Raw genomic sequence first — 22,621 nt, 5'->3', positions numbered from 1 at the left:
GACACTAGATTAATCTTCCTAGAATATCCTTCAACCGCTACTGAAACAACAAAACCTTCACTATCCAAAGCTTTAATATTATTTATCTGTATCTTTCCAATTGCAGCCTCATCAATAAAGTCAGATCCAAACTCCTTAGCCTCTATAAGCTGATGTGGCTACCTAATTCTGTGACGCCCTTATTTAATATTCCATTTCAGCCAATTGTGTTGCATTCCCTTCCCCCATGACATTGCTCATTTCATTCTTCCTGCCTCAAACCCCCTCAGTATCTTCCATAATTATCTACATCCTACAAATCCCTGAACACTCTTTAACATTCTGTTCCAGTCTCACTTTCCATATTATTTAGGTCACATAAGCTACTATGACAGAAAAACACCAAAATCTCCGCAGTTTAACACAATAGAAGTTTATTTCTTGCTCTCATAAAGCCCAAATTGGGTGTTCTCGATTGTCAGGTGGCTCTCCTCCAAGTGATGATTCAGGCACCGAGGAAGCCAGGCTCCTTCCTTCTGATAGCTCTGCCATCTTTAACACTTGGCTTCCAGTGTTGCTGCTGCAGATAGAGAAAGTGCTTGCAGGATCACATAGAGGAGGATTTTATAGACGAGGCCTGAAAATGGCACACATCATGGCTGTTAATACTCCATTAGTTAGAATTTATTTACATGGCCACTCCTAAAATTTCAAGGGAGGCTATGGGCCCAGGAATAAGAGCAAATGGGTTTGATAAATAGCTATCAGTACCTATCATACTTGCTTGTGACTCCTTTCTTGACAATTCCAACTCTCATAATTCCTCCCTCCTCTGATCTTTTCTATTACTTTCTGGTACTACATAGACTGTGTTAACTTGGGTGATTTTTTTTCTGTCTCTTAATATATTTCCTTTCCACACCCACTAAACTTTAAGGCAGAATCTGCACTAAATATTTATTAGTATCCCCTGCTACTAGAACAGTGCCCAGCACACTATAAGCGTTCGATAAATGTTGACTGATGAGAATGACAATAATATCCTTAGGAGCTCCTGAGGTATGCAGAGTCATTTCCCTGCACACTAAAAGGGCCCAGACCACTATGAATAGGGAGTTCTTGGTCCACTTTTTGTTTTCTTTCTCTTGCCCTGTAGTCAGACTTTTAGCTACTGCTCCCATTGCCTCCACCACATTTGCATCTTCTAGTCAGTACTCCTTAATCTACTTATAGTTTATTGTCTCTAATCTGCTATACAGTGTTTTTAAAGTCTTAGCAATAGGAAGCTTTCTACAAGTAAAATCATCTGTGGAACCTCAATAAAGGGAAAAACTAACAGCAGAACTGTTCAAGTTGTGGCAGGAGTGGGGGCACCTGCTCTCTTAGCAGATGGCTGGCCCTAAGGAGACTCTCAGTAAACATAAGTCCCCCTTCCTCTCCTCTCCTTGTCTCAACATTACTATTTGCTCATTGAAAAGCACTTCAATAGGCAAATTCATCTAAGATTTCTTAATTAATGGGACAAAATCTATTGTTCTGTTAACAATTTGCCCTTACCCCCATCCCAACAGACAAAGAAAAGAAAGAGTGAGGAAGAAGGAAACGGAGAGGAAAAGAATTTTGAAGGCTCTGGTGAATAATAAAACTAATAATTGCCACAGAGATTTACTAGAATCTTCGACAACATCCCGCTTTCCCCATGGAAATTCTCCATCCCAAGTAGCTCCCTGGGCCTCTTCTTCATTAGATGCCATATGATGACGAAGACATCTAACTGCTTCAAAGTGTCATCCTAGAGGAATAATATGACCAGTCACAAATGTTCATTCCAACAGCCTTCAATAGAAGTACAAACATCTCTTTCTGAAAGGAATTTAGAATGATTGAGTTATATATTTTTAAGCAAAAATGATAATATTTTACACTTTAAAAAATATAGGAATTAGAGCCAGCCCTGATGACCTAGTGGTTAAAGTTCAGCGCGCACCGCTTTGGTGGCCCAGGTTCACTTCTTGGTCGTGGACTCACATCACCTGTCTGTCAGTTGCCATGCTGTGGTGGTGGCTTACACAGAAGAATTAGAATGACTTACAACTAAGATATACAATCATGTACTGGGGCTTTGGGGAAGGAAAAAAAAATAAGAGGAAGACTGGCAACAGATGTTAGCTCAGGGCAAATCTTTCCCTGCAAAAAAAAAAAAAAAAAGTATAGGAATTAATTCAATTACTTCCAAGAATATTAAGGTCTACAGGTTCAGTGAAAAGTTCCATGCGCCAAAATCAATATTATTGTATATGTTAATGTTTATAGTATGCAGTATTCTGAATTAATTTCTCTTTCCGTGGGCCACTATTTTATTGTCACCTTTGATTAAAGTGCCTTGAATTAAATTTTAACTGAATATAGTTTGAAACAAAGTTTCTTTAAGCCACACTGACCTCTAGAGACATAGAGGATTATAAAGCTACTCAAATAAAACCAAAATCCACCTTCACTGAATCAGTGTGAATATAGTAAAAGGATTTATTTGGGACATGAGGCTGGACTGTCCTCTGAGCTCCACTCTATACTCCGTTGACTAAGCACACTGCATTGCCTGTTATTAAAATTTCACTGCAAAGATAAAAAGAAAGAGGCAAAGAGAAAGACTCCAGAGCTAAAAGGAACTTGAAAATAACTGAAATTGTTCAAATGTATGTAATGGAAAAAGCATTGAACTATGCAACCAGAGATCTGAGTTCTGGTCCTGTTTCTTCTACATAATGCCTGTATGATCCTGGGCAAACCACTTTCCTTCATTTTCTCCATCAGTTAAATGAGGATTTGAACCAAATTCTATGATATTCTGTGCTAAGTGCAAACTAAAAAATGCTAACAATTTCTTTTTTAATCTTAAAACCAAAAAAAAGCAAAACAAATCCACCATGTTTAAAAACACCTTCTATTATTGACTCAGTAACTAGACTGGTTCATGTAGCACCTTAGTGGTGAACATGATTGTCTTAGTTGCCTAGGGCTGCTGTAACAAAGGACCACAAACTGGGTGGCTTCAAACTACAGAAATGTGTTCTCTCACAGTTCTGGAGGCTACAAGTTCAAAATCAAGATGTGAGAGGGCTGTTCTGTCTCGGCGACTCTGGACGGAATCCTCCCTTGCCTCTTCTTAGCTTCTGGGGATGGCCATCAATTGTTGGCATTCCTTAGCTTGCAGCTCCATCACTCTGATCTCTTCCTCTGTGGCCACACGGCACTCTCCCTGTGTATCTCTCTTCACATCATTTTCCTTCTTCTTATAGCAATGCCTTATCTGGATTAAGGGCCCACCCTATGCTAGTACGACCTCATTTAACTTAATTAGTTACATCTGCAATGATCATATTTCCAAATAAGGTCACATTCTGAGATATTGGGGTTATTACTTCAATATATCTTTTTGGGGGGAATAATTCTTAACAGTGATGATGGGGACAATATATAGTCAGAGAAGCTTGACGGTTTTAAAAGAGAAGCAATGTAATTTGCAATTCAGGTCGCTTATAGGACAGGATATGTGTAATGAGTTGCTTCCTCCTGAATGATGGTACCTTTGCTGGAGAATCCTGTGGCAAGGAAATATTTATTTAGTGCAGAAACAGCAGGACCCAAGGCTGGCAAAAGTGGCTCAGACAAGATTCTGCCACAGTGTCAGTGAAGATGGGAGTGGTGCACGGTGTGCAGGTTCAGATCCCAGGAGTGGACCCAGCACCGCTCGTGAAGCCACGCTGTGGCAGCGTCCCACAGAAAACAGAGGAAGATGGCACAGATGCTAGCTCAGGGCCAATCTTCCTCAAGCAAAAAAGAGGAAGATTGGCAACAGATGTTAGCTCAGGGCCAAACTTCCTCACAAAAAAAAAAAAAAAAGAAGAAGAATAAAAGCAATGGATTAAAACACATCAAATTCATTTAAATCCCCTGAGTTCCCAATAATACTTAAGGGGGAAAAAATGACTTATGGGTCTTTTTGGAGGATGATAGGAAGCCAACTCACTGTTTTGAAAATTCGTAAATAAAGGAAATGAACCAAGTGTTGATTCTGCCTTTACTACTCAAACTGCACTACTGTTTTAACCAAACAATGGACAAGAGGATATTTCTCTTTAGAGAAGTATTCTAGCCAGTAAATGAAAAAGAATGCTATAATATCACATTATGCAACTCCTAATAAACTAAAGGATGCTAAGAGAATTAGAACATTGCTAAAACAATACTTCTAAATATCAATGAACCATACTTGTGCAATGTGCTCTACTACTAAAAGATAAGAAAACATCAAGATATTAAGAATGCAAACAGGATGTAAACACTTCATTGACCAAATACAGTTAAGTGATTGCATGTGCATTTTTTTCTCTATATATTGTTCTGAATGAGCAACCAAACGACAATCTGTGAGCCACCAGCTACTAGCTACACAATATAATTGTGAAAATGTGTTCCCTATACTCAAATAAAAATAAAAATTCACAGCACTTCCAGTTTAAGAAAGATTCTCTCTCTCTCTCTCTCTCACACACACACACACACACACACACATCTTGTACTTTCTGAAACCCCACTGAAAAAATACTGCAAAAGTAGACTCAAAGTGGGTGGTGGGGAGAGGGCAATTACATGACAGGAAATAATACAAATTACACAAATCTCTGGAAGACTCATTAGGCAGAGGAAAGGGAGTTAGGAGAACACAGTGAGAGCCTAGGGTGTACCAAGCCTAGGGGGTACAAAATCATCAACGACAGCAGGAAATATTGATGAGGAGCCAGACAACCACCTCCCCCTCACTCCCCAAAAGTGAAGCCTGTCAAAGCAAATGCCTTGCCTATTTACATGGAGATGCCAGTCGGGATCCCCACTCCAGGGTGAGACCCTCATACCACAGCAGAGGAACCTGCTCTAGCCACATAGTCATCAACCACTGATGGGATAAGAAATAGAGGTTTAGGGAAATTATTTACAGTGAGAAAGGTAGCCAATAAGAGAACTAAACAATGTAACTGAGGAATAAAAGAGAGGTGGTGACTAAGGGAAAATGAGAACATGCCAGGTTGAGGGACAAATGGAGAAGAGACAACATGACTCACATTTGGGAACTGCAAGTGTTTCAGCAAAGCTAGTCTTTAGAGTGTACAGAAGGGATTGAAGAGAGATGATGAATATAGAGAAGAAAGTTAGAGGCCAGAGGATTATGTCGTACTACAGAGAGTTTGAGCTTGCCTGAAAGTTCCAAGGACTTTTAAACACAACATAACATGGTTAGATTTGCATTTCAGAAACATGACTCTGGTTTCTGTACGGAGATTTCTGGGGAACAAGTGTGGAGACAGGAACCACTTAGGTGGGAGCTGAAATCATCCAGGAACAAAAGATAATCAATTGCTAAACTAAGAAAGTGGCAGTGGGCCTGGAGGAATGCTTTTCAAGCTTCAGCATACATCCAAAGCACCTGGAGGGCTTGTTAATACACTGGGACCCATGAACTGAGGCTTATTCAGAGTTTCTTATTCAGTATTTCTGAAGTGGGATTCAAGAAATTGAATTTCTAGTAAGTTCCCAGGTGATGCTAATGCTGCTGGTCCAGGGACCACACATTGAAAACCACTGGCCTGTAGGAACAAAAATGGTATTTGAGAGCGTATAAGAAGTGGAATCAACAACACTTGGTAACCGATTGGATGAAGATGTTGAAGAGAAGGGAGGAGCCATGGTTCTTCTCAACTTTCTACCTTGAGCAATTGGGAGTTTGTGGTGTCAGTCAACAAGGCAAAGGATACTGAGGAAGAACATATTTGATAGGGCATAGAAGTGGTGAATAGGAAGAGATCCATTTAAGCACATATCAAACCTGACATTCCCAACATCCCAATGGAATTATACAGCAGGCAATTCATATATAGTTCTGGACATGAAGAGGGAGATGTGGGTTAGAAATACAGGGGTAAAATGATCAGCATATGGATGAGAATTAAAGCCATGAGGACAAATATGATTTCCCAGGATCAGTGAGTACTGTGACAAGAGAAAAGGATAAAATCTTGAGGAAAATAAAATTTAAGAAAAAAAGGAACTGGCACCACAAAGTCAACTGAGACAGACAAGGAGGTAGAGGAGAGTCCATTGCTGCATTGTTTGTAATAGCAAAAGATTACAAATAATCCAATACCCATCAATACGGGACTGGTTAAAGAAATCATGACACTTTCTGTGGTAGAATTTGTTACCAAGCTGGGTTCGTTTTTGCCCACTAACCGGAAAGCCAAACACCAAGACAACGAGATTGTAGCAGAGAGAGGGTTTTAATCGAAAGGCAGCCACCTGAGGAAGAGAGAGCATGAGTCTCAAGTCCACTTCCCAAAAATAGGGACTCAGAGATATTTATGGGATAGGGGGTCAAGGTGGTCTGAAATGTGGAGAGAGGTGATTGGAGGTGAGAAGAGGTGAGGTAATTGATGATCTGTGCAAGTGCAGTTAGACTCCATGTCTCTTCACAGAACACATGCTCACAAAATGGCAGCATGAGCATGACCTGAGGGTGGAGTTTTTAGCCTTTTGATGTCAAAAGGTCGCCTATAGGACATCTGCGTGGGCCCAGTTGATGAGCTGGTGGTCTCAACAAGCCTGGAGTGGACAAGGGGTTCTAATTCCTGAAGAACAGCTCAAACACCCATTACTATGGTGACTCAGGCTTCAGGGAGATGTTATCTATAGGAACCTAGTGGAAGTCAGATAGCATATTGCCTAAAGAGTACAGTTAACGATGGGTGGGTTAAACAGCTAAAAGTCATAATCAGTAATTGAAGAAAGGAAAAAAAACTTTAGTTCCTAGCTACTTAATCATCAGTGGCTAACTGTTTGCCAGTTTCAATCTCCCTATTCTTTGGTCATTCCTTATTCTTGATGGATTCAGGGCAACAACCGATCTAGCTACTTCCTGCTGAATTGGGGCATAGATCTGGGTTAGAGGAATGAAACTGTTTAGGACTCATTTGGAAATATTCTCTTGTTCCTCGCTTCAGGTTGACATTTTGCATTATTAGAATTTTTTTACCTTGCTCAACAGTTTTGGAACAACATCTAAAGGCGCATTTTATAATCAAGAATCTGACCAAAAGGATAAGAAATTTAGACAACCCAAATTTTAACAGTCCCTGAAAAGTAGACCTAATCCCAGTGGGGCCCATCTGATCTCCAAGTGGGGAAGACAACTGGTCTTAGTTCCCAGTAGTCTTCTGTTCCACTGGATATGCATCAGAGACTGGAGCAATGCCCTATATCCTGATCTTTCAGTTGTCATTGATGATGGCCGTCAGGATAGACTCTCTGCCTGGGGGATCATCGCATTCCTAAGGAACTCAAAAGAACAAAGTTATCAACTTATAGCAGCTGGAGGGGCCGTAAAATCTACAGAGCATGTCTGGGTTAGTGAATCAGAGGTCATTCAAAGTTACAATACGGTTTCTTTTCTATAATATGGCTTCCCTTATGTCAACCTTGTGTTGAGCCAGTATCAAATTCTTTACAGCTGTAAAAAAAAAAAATGGAATGAGTAAGCATTTTAACTATCAATAGAAAAGATGTCCTAAATATATAGTATTACTAAGTGAAAAAAATCAAGGTGCAGAATAGTGTGTTTAATGTGTTATCATTTAGATGAAAAGGGGGGAAATATAAATATATTTGCTGGTATATGAACAGAATATCTCTAGAAAGATACACAAGAAATTCGTAACCTCAGGGGGAACACAGTAAAGAACCTGATGATTCAAATGCAGACAATCCAAGGCAGAATTTCAACCTAAAGGTCAAATATCCTATCAGCCACCAGGTATAGGCCTAATGTTAAGATGGAAGCATCAGAGCCTAATGCTATTAAATATTTAAATCACTAAAATAATTATCCTTATTCTGATTCCGTGATCACCCAACAACATTCTGAAACTTTTCCCATAGAAAGAGAATTCATTCTGCAGACTGATCAGTTGACAATCATGTATTTTTATGGTAAATTAATCGTTGGCATTCTACTATGGTTTCAAACATCTATCTCTTGCAAGCTTTGTGAGCTTGAGGCAAGATCTCTGGGTTTAGTGAGTTCTGGGAGATCACATAGAGATTCTGAGTCTACAGAGCTAAGGGCCAAATCCTGGGCTTGGAAAATTAACCAAGGTAAATTCTACCTTGTTAGGTTTCCTGATAGCCAATCGACTGGTCTCTCCTGGCCATACTCCAACAGCACCATGATGTAAAGTTCAAGTTTCCAGAAGAAAGAAAGTTTGCTTATCATACTTCTCACCTTATCTTTATGACACACATTTCATTGACTGATGTCAAATTTACAAATCTACTTATGAATTCCATAGGACTGTTACCTCCGACCTCTCACAACAGCATCCACTCCCCTCCCCAATCAAAGTTCACCAGTATCGTTCCATCAAAATATTTCTTAAACAAAAATTATATCATATAAGTAGATATACACTTGCCAGGATCCACTACCAAACCATACACTTTCTGAGAGGAAGATCTGTCTTATTCATCTGTGTATTCCAAAAAGATAGTACGGTACCATGCACACGACAGACATTTAACACACTCATGTTGAATTGGATTGCATTCCCTGCTAATATATTACCTGCCCAGATAAGGTAATTATTTAAGCCACTTAAATCAGAGGTTCTTAAAAAACTCTCTTTCAGGAGTGACCTCTAGTCTTGTAAGGGAGATATTTTTGCCCATGGGCCTTTTGGCACCCTTCAAATGTAATCATAAATGAAGCCACTTACTCAATCTACTGCTCAGATAATATACTGTTATCTAGCAAGGTCTGAAAATGAGTTTTCTATTCTAGTTAATAGGGAATCTCAACATATATGAAATATAGATTGATATTTTCCAAATTAGAATTTGATTTTTAAAACACGGTAAAATGATACCAAACAAGGTGTAAATTTCCTTTAAAACTGTAGAAGAGGGTTTGCAAACCCTGCAGGAAATCCAGGCATGGGGAGAGCAGATACAAGTGGCCAAGAAAGCCAGGCTTGGCCTCTCCACTACTGCAATCCACGTAAATAACAAACAGCTCCGCTTTTTCTGTTTAATATGGTGGTTTCATATATGATTTCACTTTTAAAAGGTTTCCACTAATTTTTGTTTAGTTTGAAAACCTATTTGTTTAAAAAGGACTTAATAATTTCACGATGACTCATATCATTATTATTATTATAAGTTTTCCTGCCCTATATCTGCTCAGAAGTACCAGGTAAAGAAGAAATGAAGTAACGAGCATGTTAGATCAAATGTTGAAAGTACATTGCATGCAATGTAATTCTTTTTTTGGAAGTTACAAATCCCACTTCTCTTTACTATTTATCTTGGGTCATTTCTGTCACTCTCCTGTCTTCTAACCAATATCAATAAAAATGTTCACAGTACTCTGTGGAACACAGAACCTGGAAAGGTCCCTGTCACAGTCTAAACTCTATGAGAGGCTAATCCCCCAGTGAAAAATCTCCGAGCAGAGTGCTTTCTGTTGAGTATTCAAAGTCACTTCTCTTTTTGCCAGGAAATATCCCCAATATGGAAACTCTGGATCTATAAATATTGAAGAATATTCTTTTTTCATTTTATCTTATTCAAGTAGACGTTCTAACTCCAGAGAAGTAACTGCAGATTTTAAAATGTAAAAGACTACCTTTTTATGTATGAAAAGAGGTTCAATTGCTTCTCACTGGAGAGAAAGAAAATGTCAGCACACCAAAGCAGAAAATGAAAGAGGAGTCTTCAATTAGGTAGAGATGACAGTGAAATATGGAGGGAGACAGAGGAGATCTAAGAAATCAGATCAGCTGTATCTTAATTACCAATATTCCAAAATTAATCTCGACACATATTTCTGAACTCATCCTCGGTGGGATTTTATCTCTGCTTCCCTTTATTTTAACTCAATTGAGGCAACGTTGTCAGAACATATCAGTCTCATCTGATAAGCTAGCTTTTAACTAAGTCATTATACTGTTGGAGATTTGCTATTCTGCTTTAGCCGCATTCGAATATGTATCAGTACTATTTAATACACTAAATATTTCAGATCAAAACCTAAGCAAATAATCCTTACCCAGCCAGGAAGAGAGCACCAACACTGAGCCATGCTGTGCATATGTCAAACACCTTGATAGAGTAATAATGGCCTGTTAATCAGAGCACAGGTTAAATGTCCCCACCACCTGCTCTGCATCAACATTAATATTCTGATAAACTATTTAAAGAGACAAGCAATGTCACTACCATTCTACACCAGCTGGAGCTTTCAGAATGAAAGACATTGGGTCAGTTTTCATCTATTTCTTTATAGTACTATCAGCCATAGATCTGAGCAACTGGAATCTAAACCTAAGTACGAAAATAAATCACTAGCTCCCAGCACTAAAATATTCAGTCCAGTTTTTTAAAAATTAAATCTTTGAATATTTTTTCAGATTCCTCAGTAGACATGTTATAGCAAAAATGGCAGGCGCTGGAACTGATTGATAGTCCACATTCAATCATTGAGGGCCACTGTGTACAAGGCTCTGGGTTTCAACATTGATCAAGAGAAACATCACCTCAGCCATCATGTTGCTTAAGGTATAAGTCCTGGGTGCCAGTCTCAAATCTACCCCCAAACTTGAAGTTAGTTACACGACCTTGGACAGTCACTTAATCTCTCACCCTCTTTATTCTCATCTGTAAACTGTAAAAGTTGGACTAGATCCTTTCCAGCACTAAAATACTGTGACTATTCATGCTGCTGTCACTGCTGGGTTTTGCATCACAGGAAGCAGATTGAAACTACTCATTATCCAAACATCAACTGGACAGTGTAAAGATTTGACTTGTGTCTTGCTATGAATATACAGGTCAACTATGTCCAGTTTTAATCTTCAAAGTTTCATCTGAGATAAGATTTTTGGATGCTTAAAATGCTGTTGGGAAAGATATCATACTTAATACACACAGAATTAACAAACGTTTAAGAACTTTCTGTTAAAAGTTGAGAAACTACAATAGAGGAAACTAATAACTTATCTTTGTGCAAGATTATCATGTCTTGAGCTATGAACATGAACACACCGTATCCCTTTGTCCATGCAAATGATTCCATCTAGATATCTGTGCTGCTCCTGATTCTGTCAAAAGGTCAAATGAGTTTAAACTTTCAAGAGAAGGATATAGATTTACTCCCTGTAAACCTCCTTGATGTTTTAATTATTATTTATATTTATTCAGCATTATGTAATTACGGGGACTGAGAATTCAGAATTAGGAGCTATGATCTGAAGTCTAAAGTTTCTGGATCTGCTTAAAAGTCATAGAATTCCAAATCTGGAGGAAATTCAAGTCTGACTCTCTCACTTCAGAGGCCATATTCTATAACATACCCATACATATTTAACCCAGGGAATTAACTGATTTTCCCAATATCCTACAGCTGCAGGACTTGAACCCAGGCCTATCTAGCTCTTTCCTCTACAGGAAATGATTGCGCTCAACACACACAGATGAGAAGACCCACTCCACAACTCTTTCTAGTCTAAATTTCTAGGCTCCCTGGAGATGGTTAAAATCCAGACATCTCACCATCCTTCTCAACACAATTAGGCCTTCCATTTTCTGATTGGATCTGAGAGGATGACTCTATCAATCGAAGTTCTTAGTTGCAAGTAACAAAAGACTTTGGCTGATTTAAAAAGGAAAAGATTTTTGGAAAGGATTTCCAGGCAGTTTCCAGACTCACCAGGAGATATGAAGAAACATGCTAGGAAAATAGACAGGTACAAGGGAAGCTAGGCAGCAGCCAGCACCAAAACAAAAACGAGGTCATAGACTAGACTGGTGGGGTCACCAATGGATGCACTCTGGACCCTGAGTGTTTCTGCCACCGTTGCGGCCATCCCCCTAGTCTGGATTGTCTATTAGCCTTGGTTATTTGCTTCAGGAGTCAAAGAATGACTGAGGTGAGGCCCTGCACCTAAGCTGTAGCTGAAAGGCGGGTTAAGGAACATGCATCTAGCCTTTTCAGGTTCTCCCATGGAAGACAAGCTCTGCCACAGGACTTCCTCAAATACAGGAAGGGGTCCAGATCCAGGGAAGCTCGCCAGCTAGCTAGACAGACAGACAACAGGTAGATAAATCCTGTCCACAAGTAATATATTTGAGAAACTTGAAGAAATACATCCACTCGACATGAATTAAACCCCTCTAAAAGTGACTGAAAATGATCACTATACAGTATTCAAACTAATCTCAAGAATTTCATAATAGCATGGAAGCCCATTTTGGCATGATACATATATCTACGAGGACTCACGTTAAAATATTTATACTATTACCCTTGGGTGGCAGAAAGTGGGTAATTTTGAAAAATATATGCCTAGCTAGAGCTTCTAAATTTTTCTGCCACTTATATGCACTTATATATATTATGTGTGTAATAATTTTTTACCAAAATAATAATGCAGTGGAGAGATTTCTAATTCTACTGGCAATTTTACATGATTACAGGAACTTTAACATTATGTGATGCTTTCTAAGAAAATACATATAGCTTTTTATGACATTCATTAAAAAAAACTCTTTGAAATGCTAAAACTCTTTTGCAGTTGCTTTATAAAATTAAGATTCACATTTTCCCACAAATAATTTTCTTAAAGAGTGAAACCTTTTAATTTTTTTTTTTTTTAGGGAAGATTAGCCCTGAGCTAACATCTGCCAATCCTCCTCTTTTTGCTGAGGAAGACTGGCCCTGAGCTAACATCCATGCCCATCTTCCTCTATTTTATACGTGGGACACCTACCACAGCATGGCTTTTTGCCAAGCGGTGCCATGTCCGCACCCAGGATCAGAACCCGTGAACCCTGGGCCACCGTGAAGCGGAACATGTGAACTTAACTGCTGCGCCACCAGGCTGGCCCCATTAAATTATTTTTAAAAGGAGGGGCACACTTCTGATTCAGAGCAGGTTTAGCCTATCAAAGACGGCATTTTCCTCTTTACCAATTCACTCATTTCCTCTCTGGAAAAGCTTCCTTGCCTCCATTGCAGTTGTCTGGAGCTTTCTACTGCTCTGGCTCCTGGAGGGCTAATTTGTAACACTTGGATTTCTTGGCACACTTTCCTTCTTTTCCCCAAATACCTAAGCCCTCTACCCCTTCATTTTGCTAGTTGATTCTGTGCCCAGGCAGTATTTATGGCTGGACATAATCCCAGCTTCAGACAGCTGGGCTGGTTCTGAGATCTGTGATCCTATTTGGTTTTACCATATATGACCCTAGGCCACAAATACATTAAGGGCATGTATATGATCTAAGCAGTTTAACAAGCACAACTCATATGTGCACAAACATGAATCGTGTGCTGTAAAGTTTGCATACATGCCTTAAGGGAGAGGGAATTTGCAGTGCAGCTAAGAGTACCTTTGCCATCATTTTATGTGGAGGCAAAGCTTCCCCTCCAGGCAGGCTGGGTCCTAGCATCCTCTGAGCAGACGGTGCTGTTTTCTATTATTTCTTTCACCTGGAGCATCCTCCCAGAAACTCCACCAGCCTAAGGGCTACACATTGCTCAAAGAACAGTTCAAATTCTGCGTTCCTCCTGAACGGTGTACAGATCTGTAGCTAAAAATGAAAAAGGGGAATACAAACCTTAAAGACAGACATGAATAATAATCTTAGGTACCATTGCTACCAAGTACCAGACTTTCTCCTCACATCCTATCCACCTTATAAGCATGGATTGATTATGCCTACTGTGTTACAGATACTGTAACCATTAATGTAAATATAACATAGTCTCTGCCCTTAGAGAATTTTCAGTCTGATAGAATCAAATATGTGCGAAAATAATTCAACACGAGGGACTAAGTGCAGAGATAAAGGGAACGTTTGCCTAGAGAACAAGAGTTTATTTGAGCCTAAATTTGGGGGAAGACTTCTGCAAAAAGCCCATTTTACAGATAAGGAAACTGAGGTTCACAGAGGTTAAATGTTCATGATCACAAACTAGTGATCGGTGGAGCCAGAACAGAATGGGCAGGTTTCTCTGAACCCAACGTTCCCACTCTTTCCATCGTGGGAAGTTAACACATTCTTCTCTACGTCCCCAACACCAAATGTACTAGTTTCCTAGGCTGCTGTAACAAATTACCACAAACTTGGTAGCTTAGAACAGTAGAAATTTATTCTCTCCCAGTTCCGGAGACCAGACGCCTGAAATGGAAGAGTCAGCAGGGCTGGTTCCTCGGGAGCCCTAGAGGGAGAATCCTGTCCAGGCCTCTCTCCCAGCTTGTGGTAGGTCCCAGCAATCCTTGGTGCTCCTGGGCTCGTAGATGCATCATTGCAAGCTCTGCTTCCATCTTCACACGGCCTTCTCCTCCATGTTTCTTCTTTGTGTCTGTGCATCTTAAGTTTCCCTCTCCTTTCTCTTAGAAGGACACCAGTAATTAATTTAGGGCCCACCCTAAATCCAGGATTATCTCATCTCGCGAACCTTAATTACATCTGCAAAGATTCTCTTTCCAAACAAGGCTCCATGCACAGGTACTTGGGGATAGAACTTGGACTTATACTTTAGGGGGACGCTATTCATCCCACTACACAGAGCACATTATTTACAAGATTGTTCCAGCTTTTACCTCTCAGCTGAAGACCTCACAGGCACCCAGGGATTTGTGGAGAACTCTTGAGCACGCTCACAGCCTCAGGCATGCAGGCTGTCTTCCAGACCACAAGGGATAAGTGGGAGCTTACCAAGACCCACTGTAGCTATCTTACTCCCCTTATTGCCCTGTTAAATTTCTCACTAGTCTGTTGGTTTCTTGCTTATCCCAATTAGGAGCACAACTTCAGGCTAGCTGCACCATTAGCCTTCCCTGGTTCTTTGCTGACTATTTCTGACAATAATTGAGGGCATGGGGTTTTTCACTCCCCTCTCCAAATCAAATCAGCTCCCTCTAGCAGCTAAGCTTCTCTTTTTCATGGCTTGCCTGACCGTGGCTGAACCATTACGTGATGGAATTGAGGGAGGTGGAATGGGAGCAGCCCAGGTTAACACAGCACAGGCTCTTACTGCTTTTACCCAAGGTTGATTTGTTCCTGTTAAATAAACACATCAATTTGTTGTATGCCCTTAGTCAATTTCCAGATTTCTGAAATGGTTGTTTGGGGTAGTATTATCCAGTTTTATCATTGCTTTTTGGGAAAAGGATTTGCTATGCTCCTCACTCTGCCATTCCAAAAGTCTCACTCCTCTATCTCTAGATATTAACTTTAAAAAGTTAAAAATGTGCTATTGCCACATTTCAACCGAATCCTCATTAGTGAAAGGAGACAGACAGAGAAGTCTCCAGAAATGCTCACTCTGCACAGTGGGATGGGACTAGATGGAGTGAGGGATTGACAACAATTTAGTTTCCTTTTCCCTTCAAGCACATTTATTGTCTATATTTTCCAATATCTCAAAAGTAAAAAAAAAAAAAAGAGTAGGATTACCAAAGACCATATTTTACAGAATAAAAGGCAGAGTTCAAAATCTAGATAAAATAATCCATCCATCAAGATGCAAATTGCTACAGCAATTGCAAATTACTCTGTACACACAGAGAAAAATATTCGCCTATTATTATTGTCCACAGACCATATCGATACACTTCAAATATTTATGAAGGGTTTTTTTACTTTATAAATCTATAAACCTGTTATTACAAAGTTTCCATCACTCTTCTTTGTCTGACTAGGAAGCCAAATCATTTGAAACCACTCCTTTTTATAATGCAGTCTAGCAAAAAGGTGATAAGTGTAATTGCTCATTATTGACTTTGGGGCTATTAAGGTACAAAGGAACTCTATCTATTTTACCATCAATTCTTTCACCTACACATCCCCATAAACACAACTGCAAGATATTCTTTTTTCAGAGACTACAAACTGGTAAGCTCTTGCTGAAAAATAGGTTTTATTTTGCTCTTATTATTTATTTTAAAATACAGAGCTAACAATTAAAAATCCACATATTTCACACAAAAATATGAAGACCTGCCTTTTTTTTTTTTTGAGAAAATATCTGCTGATACCAAATCTGTATGTCCATATTAAACAGGGCAAGCAATCTCCAACGTGCTGCAGTCCCCACCTGTCCCTATAGCTTCCCCCAACACCAAGAACCAACATCAGCACCGTCAATCATTTCACTTGCGTTATTTTACTTTTCATGGTAGAGAAATATTTTTCTGTAAAAACGTCTTTATTAAAAATGGGAAGAAAAATTAGAAACTAAGAAAGCTATTCGATTATGCTTCAGCTAGTCCTCTTCACTTATTCATGCTTCCTGACTGGCCCCCATAGGCATTTAAATTTGTAATCTCCTCTTTTTGTCCCTAGATTAGAACCAAATAATCTCTTGAAATAAAAATAACTGAAGATGGTGGTGTTCTTGCTTATCAGGTTGGCCTATGCCAGAAGGAAATCAAGAAGCTGTCCAAAGGTCAATTGATTTTATAGTGTAGTAGTTACATGCCCAGATTCTAGCGCCAGATTATTTGAGTTCACATCCTGGCTTTGCCACTACAGATTTTGTGATCTTGGGCAAATTACTCCATGTCTCTGAGATTCAGTTGTCTCATCTGTAACATGGAGATAATAGCATCTGCCTTGTAGGGTCATTTGAGGGTGAAATTAAGGGTTCAGAATGCTGCTGGTAAGTAGTAAATGCTGTGTACATTGTAGAACCAAACTAAAATGGAGTCACTTATGTCAAGGACAGAATGGAGACCATGAATGCAGCACACAAAGGAGACTTAGTCTAACCTCACAAGAATTTACAGCTTTTCTCAGAAATCAGGAAAGGACAACAGCCAATTCCCAAACAGCAAGCCTGTTCACACCATCTCTAGACATCCTTGTTCTCCTAACTCAGCTACCGTGATCCAAATAAGAAAGAAGACCAGCAGGCAACCAATCCTCTGAAAAAGCCAACTTCCGTATTTATCCTATAAAAATCCCTTGTCTGTGAGCAACTTGGAACTCACTGGGCTGGTAGCTTTGAGTTTCCCGGCTTGTAGGTCAAAAGCCTTGCAATAAACTCATCTTTCTACTTTGTTTTATTCAACACGCAGAGATGGCTTTTTGACAATATGTTTGCTATTATTCTTATTATAGGAAAGCAACTGCCCCCATAAACACTCCCACGTTGTCTAGGGTCAGTGGAATTGACAGTTATGCCTTGCCAAAATAATCTATCCCCAGAATATGTATAGACACTTTTATGAAATTATGTCTACACAGTTAAAATTAAATAGAGAACAAAGCATTTATCTAATAAGTTGAACTAATGTAGACAGTTAATTTGCCTAGATAATTCAGGTCCTAATTTTTTTTAACCTTACAAAGCCAAGCAAGTAGTAGAGCTTGGGTCCTGAAATGTCTGAATATGTACATCAACTCTCCAGATTACTCATTGCCTACATATTCATAATTTTTTTAAAAAAATAATAACCTAGGCCATTCTGGTCCCCAAAGGCTCTACTTTCAACTTTAGGACAAATTATATCTACTGGAGACTCCAGGGCAAAGCAAGACATTATGTTGGCTAATTTGATCAATCAAGTCAAAATAGCCACATCAAAATGTAAAAGGTGTTTTGTTTGTTAATTGTCAAGTAATGTATGCTACAAACATTCCTCATCTTTATCCCAATCCTGGGGCTCAGGGATAGAAGGCAAACTTCAGGAATGAGACATCTCATATGACAAGGAATTTATTTTTCCTGAAAGTGTAATGGTTCTTAGAAAATGACCAACTTGGACATTCTAGATGCTTCCATGGAAATAAAGAAAAGGGCCAGTTTCAAGTTTCAAAAGGCCACTAAAGAAGACATTAATAAAACAGTGAACACCAGGTTCTTACCATACACTAAATGCATATTATAAAAAATCTAGAGGTCAAACCGGGAGCTAACTTTTCCTACCCCATCTTGTCTAACAGCTCCTCCCTTCTTCCAAACTCACTTTGCCCTCATTAAACTCATCCTCTCATAAAATTGAATTAAGCACTGCTAGTTTAGTAATTTAGGACAACTGGGAAAGAAACAAAATCTATTTTTCTGCTTTTAAAGTGTTCACTTCAAGAATAAAACTACTCACAAAACGATAAAACACAAAAAACAACACGTGTGCATGAGCAGAGCAATATAAAGGTCCTGTGTATTTTTGGACCAATGCAAGCTTTGGACAAAGCAAGACTGAGGGAAACACACACAGTAGACTAAAAGGCAAAGAAGGGACTACAATCCTGAATGCTTACGCTCACTGCCCGTGTAACCCCACGCAGAACACTGTTTCTCTCTGAGACCAGGAACTGAAGTGACCAGATCAGATGGAAAAGTTCCCTTTGGGCTCTGACTAGAACTTAATACAAAGAATACCAAAGACTTTCAAAAGGCTCGTTGCTGTCTCCATAATGGCTGTGTTTAAATTATTAGACAAATCCTGAGATTTTCAGTTTAGTGGTGTTGATTATAACTTTGTCCAGGGTATCCAAACTGGTCCTTTAAATAGACATGGAGTATAAAGAATCAATTCATATAAGATAGAATTAAATATGGAAATTTCCTAGGGGTTTAATCTGAGAAAGAGAGTAGCTGATATGTTTAAAACAACAAACCTCTTCTAGAAAAATACACAAACACACCTTTTGCATACAGTTTGGGAAGATTCACAGATCCTTGGAGAGACTGAATTTTGAGAAAAACTGGGATTTGAATGTGAGAAGTGAGGGGGTTGGGAGCTTATCTAATGAAGGCTACCTAGCCCATGGGGGGAGAAGGGTGTCCATGTGGTACTCTGTTTAAAATCTAAATGCACTGTATTTGATGGTCACTTTATAATACAATAAAGCTTCCTATAGCTGGTCTCTAAGTAAAACTCTGAATCTCTCGAAACTAGAAGGCAAATACAGCATTTTTAGTCATATTTAAGCTTTTGAAAATGTTAACAGACTATTTTCTTTCATACATTCCGAAAAAGAAACGCTGTTCATTTTCATTCAAAGATCAGTTTCCTTTTCATTCTTAAAAAAAAATGAATTTGACATAAGGCATGACGAGATGCCCTCTTCTGTTTCTGAACAGTTAATGCAGGATTTTTTGAATCCTAGCAATTTGGAGGATTTCATTTTAAACTGAACACAGCAGGATTTTAAAATCCTAAAGCACTTCTGTTGACCTCCAGCAATAGGAATATCTCTTTATGCAGCAGAAGTTCCTCTCTGCCAATTAAAAAGTCCTCATTCCTCTCTCTCTGTAATAGCACACCCTGTTCCTGGCTGAGAAGAAAATAAAATTAACCTTGGGCTGGCGGCTGTGTGCCTGATTTCCCTGGGCGAGTGAATGAGCTCACCAAATGTATAAATAATGTGCCCAAGTCTTCCCGTTGCTCCATTTTTTTTATATTCATTGCCCAGAAGCTTTGAGCACAATTGAGAACTTAATGTGTTAATACTTTCACCAGGGCTTGATTCCAGCGGATGAAAACCCCATAAGATGACAGTAAACCCAGAAGGATAGCCCGAACTTCCTGTTCTTTGTTGACAGAATTTGGGTGTGCAACCTGCAAAGTTTGACAAATTTTGCAAAGAAACAGATGTAAAAGGCCAGTTCCGAGATCCAAATGGAGGTGCCGCAGCACAGTTGTGTTGGTGCAACTACCACTGGGCCACTGCCAGTTGCATCTGGGCAGGAAGGAAATGCAAATTCAAAGGAAAAATTAGGCCATTTTAGAGCAAAGCGATTTCCAGCAAAGGCGCAGTGCTAACACTCAAGGATAAAGAAGGTATTATTTAGTTTTAAATTGGCTTGATTGATTCTTTTCCTCGGTTATTCTTAACTGCTCCTTTCCCTCTTCCCTGGAGTCACTGAGGTGTCGGATAAGGGCTCTCATTCTTTCTCAGCGCCTGTTCTCATCTTTGTTACTTCACACAAACTCTTTCATCTCAGTGAACTACAGAAAGTGATTCTGTCCTTACACAAGACCTGTAGACTTTACTGAAATCAAAACTAATTGCTTTTTTTTTTCTGTCTTTTAATCCTCTTTAAAACTAAAGAACTAACTCTAATCTAGATATTAGACTTTGGAATCAGAACAGAATTTTAGACACCTTTCCACTACTTACCAGTCCTGTGAACTTGAGATTCCACAGCTGTAAGACCCAGAAATATCTGTTTCAGTTGCATCACCAAGTGGCTGTTAGGATAAAATGGGACTACATATGGAAATGCACTTAAATTCTGTTCTTAGCCCTTATTATTTATTCCTCACAACAACTTTATAAAGATTATTTTGTCCCTATTTTACAGATAAGAAAACTGAGGCAGAGAAATTAAGCAACTGCCTAAGGCGTCCCAGCTACTCAGCGGAATCTCTGAGATTGAAACCCAGGTGTCTGGCTCCAGAGCTCACACCGTACAACTACTCACACAACCATGCAGTATGGAGGTCAAAGGTCAAGTTCATTCATTTTTTTCATCGTCTCTTTTTTTTTTAAAGATTGACACCTGAGCTAACAACTGTTGCCAATGTTTTTTTTCTGCTTTTTCTCCCCAAATCCCCCCAGTACATAGTTGTATATTTTAGTTGAGCTATGTGGGATGCCGCCTCAGCACAGCCTGATGAGTGGTGCCATGTCCACGCCCAGGACCCAAATCAGCAAAACTCTGGGCCTCTGAAGCAGAGCGGGCAAACTTACCCACTCAGCCACGGGGCCGGCCCCCTCATCAGCTCTTTATTGACCATCTACCATTTGCCACACACTCTTTGATTATGACTGAAAAATGATCAAATCAATGAGATTTTTATTACTTTTAATTTTCGCCCTACAGGAAATAAAGAAAGAAGCAAAAAAGAAGACTCTAAACCCACATTGAAACCCTTTTCAAAATAGTCACATAGAACCTTAAGATGCTGCGGTTCAGAGGAAAGGACTCCTCTGTAGCAAAGACTCAGTTACCATTGGTAGGAAGAGTTGGGGGTGGGGAAGGCAATGATACACAGCAGACAGTGTCCCCCACCATAGGCAGGTGAGGAGGGGGGAAGGCTGCAAAAGCACAGACAAGTCAAGACCAGGGTTTTCAGCTCATCCTAACAACAGAATCACTGAGCAGCACACCCCAAGCCCAAGACACCTAATCCTCAGCCTTCTTCACTAGGCTGCTGTAAGGTCCAAGAAGACAACTTCTGTGAAAGCACTTGCCGGACTGCAAAGTGCTCTGTAACATTAGAGGCAATTGAAACCAGGTACCTGAGGGTTACTGTAAATACTCAAGAAGATCACCCTTCTACCTTTTTCCTAACACAGACATAGATGAAAAGAAGTTAATCTTGTCAATTTGCTGTTTTCTTATTTAACCTGAAGGGTGACTCAAGGGTCCTAAGGATTTATGAGCTTGTTTTGCAGAAGAAAAAGAATGCCTTCAAGGAAGTAATGATCACCGGATAACCAGTCCCCAGCTATTGTTGACACAGAAGTCAGATTGCCCAAGGGCTTAATCTGGAGTGAAAGAAACACAGATTAGCCCTTTGTTTCTCTGAAGGTCCTCCTGCCAAGCCCTTTAGCTCTATAAAACTCCCTGCTTACTTCTCTTATTAAGGCTGATTTGGAATAACTTATCCTCCTGCCTTCTCATTTTGGCCAATTCAAATAAACCTTTCTCCATCTCCAAGCACCAATGTCTCAGTGATTGGCTTACTGTGCATTAGGTGCACAAACCTGAGGTTAAGAGGTTCAGTTTCATAATGACAAGGTGACTTTAGTGAGTGATTACTAGCCTTAAAAAGGACTTTAAAATTTGTAGCTCCACATAGGAGACATGGATAGTATTTAATTTTTAAGATGGGGGGAGGGGGATTAAAATCCCAGAATGTATTTATAATTATCTAGAAAAATAATCATTAAAAAAAAGGATAATTTGGCGCCAGCCTGGTGGCACAGCAGTTAAGTTCACATGTTCCACTTCAGCAGCCCGGGGTTCACAGGTTCAGATCTTGGGTGCGGACATGGTACCACTTGGCAAGCCATGCTATGGTAGGCATCCCACATATAAAGTAGAGGAAGATGGGCACAGATGTCAGCTCAGGCCCAGTCTTCCTCAGCAAAAAGAGGAGGATTGGCAGCAGATGTTAGCTCAGGGCTAAGTGTCTTCAAAAAAAAAGGATAATTAATAGTTTTAACACTAATAAGATTTTCTCTTCCAAGGCAATCTTCTCCAAGAACTTTAAATGTTTAACCTCATTACTAATCACCATCCCCCATAGTAAGCAGTCATTGTTATTGTTTACCGTTTTTTGTTTTTTTTTTTGAGGAAGATTAGCCCTGAGCTAACATCCATGCCATCTTCCTCTACTTTCTATGTGGGACGCCTGCCACAGCATGGCTTGACAAGTGGTACGTAGGTCCACACAAGGGATCCAAACCGGTGAACCCCAGGCCGCCTAAGCAAAACATGTGAACTTAACCACTGTACTGCTGGGCTGGCCCCTATTGTTTACCTATTTTTAAGAAAGAGAAAATTTAAATGAAA

General features: G+C 39.5%; 1 long non-coding RNA gene across 1 annotated transcript in view; it reads right to left on the bottom strand.

The window, feature by feature from the left end:
• Positions 1–412: 412 nt before the first annotated feature.
• Positions 413–22,621, bottom strand: part of LOC124238573 (uncharacterized) — a 33,037-nt gene continuing 10,828 nt past the window's right edge. The window contains exons 2-3 of the long non-coding RNA XR_006888330.1: positions 1,649–1,771; positions 413–616 (exon numbers count right to left, since the gene is read on the bottom strand). This is a non-coding gene — a long non-coding RNA (uncharacterized LOC124238573). The remainder of the gene's footprint in view (positions 617–1,648; positions 1,772–22,621) is intronic.

Source organism: Equus quagga, chromosome 4, assembly GCF_021613505.1.
Source record: "Equus quagga isolate Etosha38 chromosome 4, UCLA_HA_Equagga_1.0, whole genome shotgun sequence".
Taxonomy (NCBI): domain Eukaryota; kingdom Metazoa; phylum Chordata; class Mammalia; order Perissodactyla; family Equidae; genus Equus; species Equus quagga.
Note: the sequence above shows the minus strand (reverse complement) of the source record. Positions and strands in the feature narration are given on the sequence as shown.